The following is an 8403-nucleotide window of genomic DNA, read 5'->3' as shown; positions in this document are numbered from 1 at the left end:
CCACTTCATGCTTGTGATAGAGGATGCCAGAGACAGAAGGAAGAGAGATCAAATGCTCTGAAAACCAAAAGTCAGAAATGATTAAAAAAAAAAAAAAAAAAAACCACCAGGCATTTATGGCTCTTTTTGAAGCCAGGACCGGTTGCGGCAAAATATCTCTTTATTTGTATTGATATCAGTAGGATGAAAAGGCTGCTCTAACCATTCTCATATGCACAGTTCTTTGTTATTTTGTTAAGACTAATAAGGAAGTCATGTGATATTTAAGAATTGGCGCATTCTTCACTGAGAACACTGCCCAAAATAAGGGTCACAGCAGAGTATTTTACATTACTGAAAGCAATGCAACTTTGCTTTTAGTCTCTTTTTCTTTGTTTGAATTATTGATTTTTGCCTAGTGATTTAACAAATTTCTCTTTTACTATAATAAACACTAGCTTATGTTTCCTCACTGCACCTAAAGCCGCCCATTCCTCAAGCTGTGCCTGGAGAATCAGGAGAACAAGCAGAACCAATAGCAGGTGCCCAATAAGAGGGGCTTATGCTGATGCTGACCACAAGGAAAATCCTAACCGGGTCAGCTGGAGAGCACAAGTGTATACCGCTGCAGAATCACGCCCGTGAAAGCACTTAGAAATCAGCACAACACTATCCCGAGGGAAAACGAAATCAACAAAGGGGAAGAAAAAGATGATGAAGATAATGAAGGTTGATGATGAAGGAAAATGATAAAGATGATGACAAAGGTGAAGATGATGGTGATAATGATGGTGATGAAGATGACAGTCTGGATTCTTTCAGCATCATTTAGCATCTCATGCCATGCACAAGGCCCTCTAAAAGAAGAAAAAAGACCAAAAGAGTTAATACAAGTAGCTGGGCGCAGTGTCTCATGCCTGTAATCCCAACACTTTGTGAAGCCGAGGCAGGTGGATCACCTGAGGTCAAGAGTTCAAGAGCAGCCTGACCAACATGGTGAAACCTTGTCTCTCCTAAAATACAAAAATTAGCCGGGCGTGATGGCACATGTCTGTAATCCATGCTACGTGGGAGGCTGAGGCAGGAGAATCGCTTCAACCTGGGAGGCAGAGGTTGCAGTGAGCTGAGATTACACCACTGCACTCAAGCCTGGGCAACAGAGCAAGACTCTGTCTCAAAAAAAAAAAAAAAAATCGGTTAAGATGAGCACTCTGCCCTCAGTGAGCTTCCAGGCCAGGACGGGAGGCAAAGCAAGAAAATACATACAACATAAGAAAAGACTGTCGAAAAGACAGGGTTTTCTCCTGCTCAAAACAAAGGTTCTTAACCTTTGATTTTCTGGTCTAGTTTGACAGTAGATTTCATCCACAGAGTCTAGCCCCTTGGTCACCCTTTGCCACTATGCGACAGGTTCATTCATTCATTCATTTATGGAACGTTTTGTTGTTGTCTAGCCCCAGGTGGGGCAATGGGCTCCCAGTGCTAGGAGAAACCCTAGGCTTCCACCTTCGTGGAGTTTCCAGCAGAGCTGCCGTATGGGCTTGCTTCCTACCTGGCCGCGCTCTTTTATGTGCTCATGAAGCAAAGTGTTCGCACATTCCTCAAATTATGAAATCTTTCTTTGGTGCCAGCTTACTATTAAATTACGCCTTTTACCGCCTTGTAGCAGACGGTGACAGTGCCACTCAGCATCACATTCTGTCTGCTCAGTGCTGTGTTGCGAATTTCCTCACTGTAAAACAAATTAACTTTATGCATTCCCCAAAATGTGACAGGTCACCTCTGAAGGACTGAGGCCACACACACCAATTGAGAAATACTGTCCTGAAATATAGGAAGGCAAATTCAGTCCATACTCTTAGTGTACTGACTGCCTCCCAGGATTCTGGATTTGAAGAGCACTGTCACAAAAACACTTCCCCATCACCTTAAATCCATTAAACTCTGTATTTTAAAGAGGAAATGTAATTCATCTGATCCTGATTTGTTTGCACTTATTACAGCATTGTTTTGAAGAAGCTCATATGCAAAAAGCCTTTTTCATCAGCTTATTCAAGAGCTTTTCTCTTCAAAGGGAAGAAAAGAATCAGACAGTGTTTATCAAGGGTAAACAAACCAAGGCCTTAAATAAAAATCCAAGAGTATTTCTTAAGCCTGAACTCACCAGGAGCCAAGGAGGTTTGAAACTTAAGGTCCCTCCTCCCTCTCTTGGAAAAGGAGTGAGACTCAGAATCAATGGCCCTGCCTTCCCTGGGGAAGCTACTGAGGCTTGCTCTCATGCTGTCACTGAGCAAACCTTACTGCATGATCCAGAGCTGGGATGTGTGTTTGCAGCAGCCAATAAACACTCCTAATGATGCGCTCAACAAAAGCCCATATCTTGAGCCTTGTTTTCGCTTTTCATGTTGTTTTGCTCAGTGAAAGGATCAAAGCAATGAGGCTACTTTTCCTTCGCTCAATCAGACAGGAGTTCTTTGAAGTAAATGTGTTATTTTGCTTTTGCTTTTTTCCTTTTCTCCTTAAGGAAGAACTTTGATAATCAGAGGCTGACTTTGTAGATTTCCTTAATAGGACTCCCTTAGCAGGTGCACGTGTCTCAGAAGACGAGTCTGCAATATCTTTTGCTCGGATTTCTCCTTCTTCTTTTCCACTTGATGAGGGCCATTGGGTGGGTTTTAATGTGCCCAGGATGGTTGAGAACATCTAAAGACAACATTATCCATTCATCAAGAACATATGAAAATGAAGATACAAGAGTTCGGATGAACAGAAAAATAAATCAGGGGATTTTGAAAAGGCATTTGTAGTGACAGCTCAAGGCTGTCTTGTTTTTAAAAAAAAAAGTATCAAAATAATTCCATTAATGATTATCTCAAAAGCAAAATGATGCTGAAAGCTTGTTACTATGGTTCTTGCTTCCACAGGGAATTCAAAATACCTTATAGAAAATAATGGGATGGTGAATAAAAAAAGATAAAGAAGTCAAGCTGAGCATGATGTCTTCAGGAGCCGTTCAGTGGCATATACTGTACAAAACCAGAGTTTCTCAAAGAATGGGTATTTTTCTAATGGGCGATAATAATAAAAGCAGCTAATGTGTATTGAACACTTACTATGAGCTAGTCATTGTACTGTTTTCATGTACTATCTCTTTTAATCTTTATATGAACCCTGTCAAGTGCTAGCATGCTATCAATCCCAATTTGCGGAAGAGAAAACTGAACCTCAGAATGCCCAAGTAACAGAGAAAGAACCCAGCCCAGATCAATGTGATGCCAAAGCCCAAACTCTTGACCACTGCAAATGTGGTTTATCAGAAACCCGTTATGTATATTCATTCTATTCATAGGCTGAAGTCACATCTGTCCTGGTTAAGCAAACTGAAGCAATAATCTGACTTGGACAAAATTCTTTTTTCACTGTTAATTAGCTCAAAGAAAGAGAAATTGTTTTAGAGACTTTTTCAGGCATTCCTTCAACAACCCCTTTTGTATAGTGGTAGTATAGACCTACTTCCCTGTACATTTTCCCTATCAAAACTTGAGTAAGATTGCTAAAACCTATCAAACTATCCACCTAAAATGCCAGCATTTTCTCATATGTAAACTAGACCTCAGAAAGTTTTTCCAAAATAAAGATCCCAGAAATTCAATAGGAGATGTTCCCAATATGTTTTCAGCTTCACCATTTCCTAGATTTTATGTCAAATTGTTATTAAGTCAAACTATGTGAAATTGCCGTTTGTGTATGTCTATGTCAGTTCCATACAGATTTCTTTTAAGTATTTTGTTTGTTTTTGAGACAGAGTCTTACTCTGTCACCCAGGATGGAGTGCGGTGGAGTAATCTCAGCTCACTGCAGCTCTGGGATTACAGGTTTGCGCCACCATGCCCGGCTAATTTTTGTTTTTTTAGTAGAGACGGGGTTTCACCATATTGACCAGGCTGGACTCGAACTCCTGGCCTCAAGTGATACACCTGCCTTGGCTTCCCAAAGTGCTGGGATTACAGGCATGAGCCACTGTTTTAAATAGTGTTAACACACTTGTGCAATGTAATCTGCAGCTATTCTTACCTATTGTCTTAGTAATATATTTTGATTTAGAAAAACATTTTCTTTGCCAGCAAATGCATCAGGGGAATGGAATTTCTTTAATTGTGTTCCTTTCTTTTTCTTTTTCAATTTTATTTTATGTATTTATTTTATTTTATTTTATTTTATTTTTTGAGACAGAGTCTCATTCTGTGCGGTTGCTCAATCCCTGCTCACTGCAACTTCAGCCTCCCAGGTTCAAGTGATTCTCCTGCCTCAGCCTCCTGAGTAGCTGGGATTATAAGTGTGTGCCACCATGCCCAGCTAATTTTGTATTTTTAACAGAGACAGGGTTTGACCATGTTAGCCAGGCTGGTCTTGAACTTCCAACATCAGGTGATCTGCCCGCCTCAGCCTCCCAAAGTGCTGGGATTACAGGCATGAGCCACCGCGCCTGGCTGATTGTGTTTCTTTCTCATAGTTTTTTGTTTGTTTGTTTGTTTGTTTGTTTTTGAACACTCAGCTGGACTGCGTTTCCCAGATTCCCTTGCAGTTAAGTCACAAGTAACCCTGTGACTGAGTTCTGCCCAATAGAAGGTAAGCAGAAGTGATGTTTATGGATATGTTCCCCTCTTTTTCCCCATCTATGGCCTGGAAAGTGAAATATTATGGGGCCTTTGGCTAAGGCACAAGACAGAAGAAACTCGAGTCTCAGAATCAGAGTGTGAAAAACCTGACAGACCACCATGTGAGAGGAGAACAGAATTAAACTTCTGTTGTGTTAAACCACTGAAATATGAGAACCTACTAGTGAAACTAGGGTTACTTTTACTAACAGTCTTTCTTTCTTTACCTTTCTTCCTTTCAGTAACATTTACTGCAGATTTTCTATGACCCTTAGAGACCATTCAATGTATCAAAATGAAGCAAATGGCTCTTCAAAGAGGTGCTATGGAAATATATTCAAGGTTACTGCAGCAAATACACTTCCTGTTTGTAGAAGACATCTGTTATCTGCTGCCCATCATTGATTCACCCTCTTCCTGGGAACAATCTCCCTATATTTCCTTTGGGAAACCATCCCTCCTCCCTACCTAACCATGTGATTTAGGTGAGGTTGAAACCCCCAACAATGTGTAGGCCCTGATCAGCTTTAGCCAACCAGTATCTCCCGACCCTCTGGCTCTAGGGATCGGCCAGTGACACACGAGGGGATGAGGGGGCATCATTGAATCCTTCCAGCAAGGAAAGATTTCTCATCCTCTGCAAAAACTAGTGCAAGAAGACCCTCTCTCTAAACCTGGAGAATGTACTGCGATGATGTTACAGCCTGGAATTCTGCAGCCATCTTGTTGCTGCTAAAGATAAGCTGGTCTGCCAGGACTGTGTGAAGCCTGCTCCATGAAGAAAATCTGAGGGTCTTGGAGGACCTCATCTCACTATCTGGATCTGACTTCTGGTCTTCTGGACTTCTCAACTTTATGGGGCTATTACTCTCTTATTGTTCAACCAACTAGAATTCAGTTTTCAGTTGTAAATCACGTTACTTTGTTATTCATTCATTTATTCATTCAATCATTCATTCTGAATTTGGCTCAGTAAAGAAGGATGCCAATTTGTATGAACCAAGGAAAACTCAATACTAAAAACTCAATATGGAAATGCACATACTATTTTCTGCTTTATGAAGATTGCTTTTCTTCTCTTACGATTACTAAAGCTTCCAGACTGAGCCTACCTATAGTAGCACAATGGTTCCTGCAATGATAATTGAGCCTCAGCGTTCTGGAAGAATTCAAGCTAGACCACTGCTGATTGTCAAAGAAATCCATCAAGTACTTTATGAGTATTTATTTGTACATCCTGTACTGTGATACATACTCATTATGTAAGTTAGAATTATAATAATTTATTCTAATACATCATGTTTTCAAATATTATATAGAAAAATAACATGTAACTCTAGATCAGGTGATGTTGTACCCCAAAGACCTTTCACCAGCTACTCTTGTACTTTGGCTGAAGCACAGCTCACTCTCCTCATGGCACTGGCCTTCAGGCCTTTATTCATTCACTCATTCTGAAATTTGGTGGACAAAACTTGATGACTTGTAAAAACTAGAAAATTGACTCCAAAAGGAGCTCATGATACTGAGCATGCCATTGAACCTGCAGCTATTTTTGTTTCGTTTTTATTCAAGCCTTCCTCATCTTTACTGCCTATGTAAGTAAATACACTTGCGGCAACAAGTGACAAAAGAAAAAAAAAAAAAACAACCCAAAATGACTTAATCAAAAGTAACAGAGAATTTATTTGCTCTGGTGACCGAAATATCCGAGGTAGATCTGGCTTCCAGTGTGATTGAACCTAGGGGTTTCTACAGTGCCAGCTGATTCTCCCAATCTCACTTTCTGTCTCTTGTCTGTTCTCTTCTGTGGCCACTCTCAGGCAGGCTCTCTTCATGTGGTGGTGCTCAGCAGCTGCATTCTCTTCACAGCTTCAAAGCCAGTAGAACAGAGCCTTCCCCAAAGGCTCTGCTTGGCTCTAATGCCCATTGCTAAGCCAATCTCTGTGGCTAAGGGTGGGGGACATGCAATGCTCTGACTGACCAGGCTCATAGTATTCACACAGTCAGCCCTCCATATCTGCGGTTCTGTATACATGGATTCAATCAACCGCAGATCTAAAATATTTGTTTAAAAAATATTCCAGCAAGGGGGCAACAAGGAAGTTCTTAAGAGCACAGCTGGAAAGAAGCTGAGTTACAGACATGCTGCCAAAATAATTTCTTCATGCCAAAATAATTTCTTCATGCCAAAATAATTTCTTCAAAGCCCAGACTTGCCGTACCCTGTGACCTCAAGACTCTGCTCAGGGAAATTAGCAGAGCCATTCTCAAAACCAACCCATCAAACATGACCCAGTTTGCAGCAGTTTATTTTAAAGAACTTATTAGGTGTAGAGAAGGGAATACTTCTCTGGATGAAGTGGTCAGAGGGAACGGAATCTAAAGTACCCACACAGATAGAAAAATCTACAGACAAAGACAAGGACAATGTAACCTGAAGAGGATATAGTGACAAAACCACCCAGTTTCCATCAATTTATGCTGAGCTAGGCACTGAGCAAACTGAAGCAGTTTGTGTTCCTTCTTCCAAACCAGCCACCCCTAAGACTACTACCCCATCCTCATAACCATCTCCAATAGCTGTTTCACCAGAGTTTGCCTATGTCCCAGCTGACACAGCTCAGTTTGCTTCTCAGATATTAGCAATGGCAGCAAGTGAAGCAGGACAACCACCACCATATTCTAACATGTGGACCCCTTATTGTCTAACTGATAAGAATCAACAAAGTCACCCATCACTGCCACCTGCACCTGGGCCTTTTCCCCAAGCAACTCTCTGTCTATCTAATCCTAAGGATCCACAACTTCTGCAGCATCCAACAAAAGTCACTTCTCCAACTTACAAGATGATTGAAGACAGTAAGATGAGTGCCCCACCTTTTATCTTAGTAGGTTCAAATGCTCAGAAAGCACAGGAATGGAAACCTCTTCCTGGACATGCTGTGGTTTCAAAGTCAGAAGTCTTGAAGAGTTATGCTGCAGCATAAGTGCCCATTGCTGTTCCTGCAGATAAGAAATTCCGGAAACATAGCTTAAGTCCCCAGAATGCTCGTCTTGCTACAAGTGGAGAAGAAGTCCCCAGGCCAGAGAGCCTTGTTTTCTTTCTGTTGCTCTCTCAGTAGAAGGTGTAGCTTTAAAAAGTTCAGGATCTGGTGACAAATGTGCTCCCTTTGGAAGTTATAGTATTGCTTGAGAGATAAATGTGACTCCTGCTCACAAAGTTCACAAAGCAGAAACTTAAAACTCATCCGGAAATGACACTGTTTGGGTCAACAAACGTTCAGGGAGGAGTCTGCCACCAAGAGTAACATATCAATAAACTTAATACAGTATAAAAAAATATATATATTCCACAAAGGTTTGGAAAGCAAACTTGAATTTGCCGCGCAACAAGTACTAGGATGAATCCACACACATGAAGTGATGTGTAGGCATTGTGTTAGGTATTATAAATAATCTAGAAATGATTTAAAGTATATGGGAGGATGTGCGTAGGTTATGTGCAAATACTACACCAGGTTATATCAGGGACTTGAGCACCCACGGATTTTGGCATTTGTGGGGGTCCTGGAACAAATCCCCTGTGGATACTGAGAGACGACTGTAAATCCTCTGGAGCAGATGGACTGAAAATGACGCTGTTTCTTTCAGAAAAGGGAATGAGGGAATGGACACTGGATGCCTGTATTAGGGCCCTTAACATTAGCTGCCATAACAAGCAATCCCACATATCCATGGCGTGGCTCAACAATCAGTTGTATTT

General features: G+C 41.1%; 1 pseudogene; it reads left to right on the top strand.

Moving 5' to 3' along the window:
• Positions 1-715: 715 nt before the first annotated feature.
• LOC106996897 (calcium-binding tyrosine phosphorylation-regulated protein pseudogene) lies at positions 716-7881 on the top strand (annotated as a pseudogene).
• Positions 7882-8403: the final 522 nt, after the last annotated feature.

This window comes from Macaca mulatta, chromosome 2, assembly GCF_049350105.2.
Source record: "Macaca mulatta isolate MMU2019108-1 chromosome 2, T2T-MMU8v2.0, whole genome shotgun sequence".
Classification (NCBI taxonomy): domain Eukaryota; kingdom Metazoa; phylum Chordata; class Mammalia; order Primates; family Cercopithecidae; genus Macaca; species Macaca mulatta.
Note: the sequence above shows the minus strand (reverse complement) of the source record. Positions and strands in the feature narration are given on the sequence as shown.